Raw genomic sequence first — 682 nt, 5'->3', positions numbered from 1 at the left:
GGTTGCGATCCGTTGCCGGTCACGAAAAAAGACAAAAAGGAAAAAAAAAAAAAAGAAAATGTGGTGTATACATACAATGAAATACTATTCATCCTTTAAAAAGAAGGAAATTCTGCAATATGCAACCATATGGATGAAGCTTGAGAACATTATGCTAAGTGAAACAATCCAGAGAGATAAATACTGCATGATCCTACCTATTCGAGGTATCTAAAATGGTCAAATTTAACACCAAGATCAAGGGTTTGGGTCCCATAGCGGCCTGCCACCAAAAATAATTAATTAATTAATTAATAATAAAATCATCAAATGTATAGAATAAAAGAGTGGAATGGTGGTTTCCAGGGGTTGGGGAGAGGGGGAAAATGGGGATTTCTAATCAACAGGCATAAAGTTTAAGTCAAGCAAGATGAATAAGCTTTAGAGATCTGCCAAACAACATTGTACCTATAGTCTACAATAATGTACTATACACTTAAAAATTTGTTAAGAGGGTAGATCTCATATTAAGTGTTCTCACCACAAAAAAATAAAAACAAGGGCTGGCCCGTGGCTCACTTGGGAGAGTGTGGGACTGATAACACCAAGGCCATGGGTTCGGATCCCTACATAGGGATGGCCGGTTAGCTCACTGGGTGAGCGTGGTGCTGACAACACCAAGTCAAGGGTTAAGATCTCCTTA

Source organism: Galeopterus variegatus, unplaced genomic scaffold, assembly GCF_000696425.1.
Source record: "Galeopterus variegatus unplaced genomic scaffold, G_variegatus-3.0.2 Scaffold23178, whole genome shotgun sequence".
In the NCBI taxonomy this organism is placed as follows: Eukaryota; Metazoa; Chordata; class Mammalia; order Dermoptera; family Cynocephalidae; genus Galeopterus; species Galeopterus variegatus.
This window is presented reverse-complemented; position numbering follows the sequence as displayed.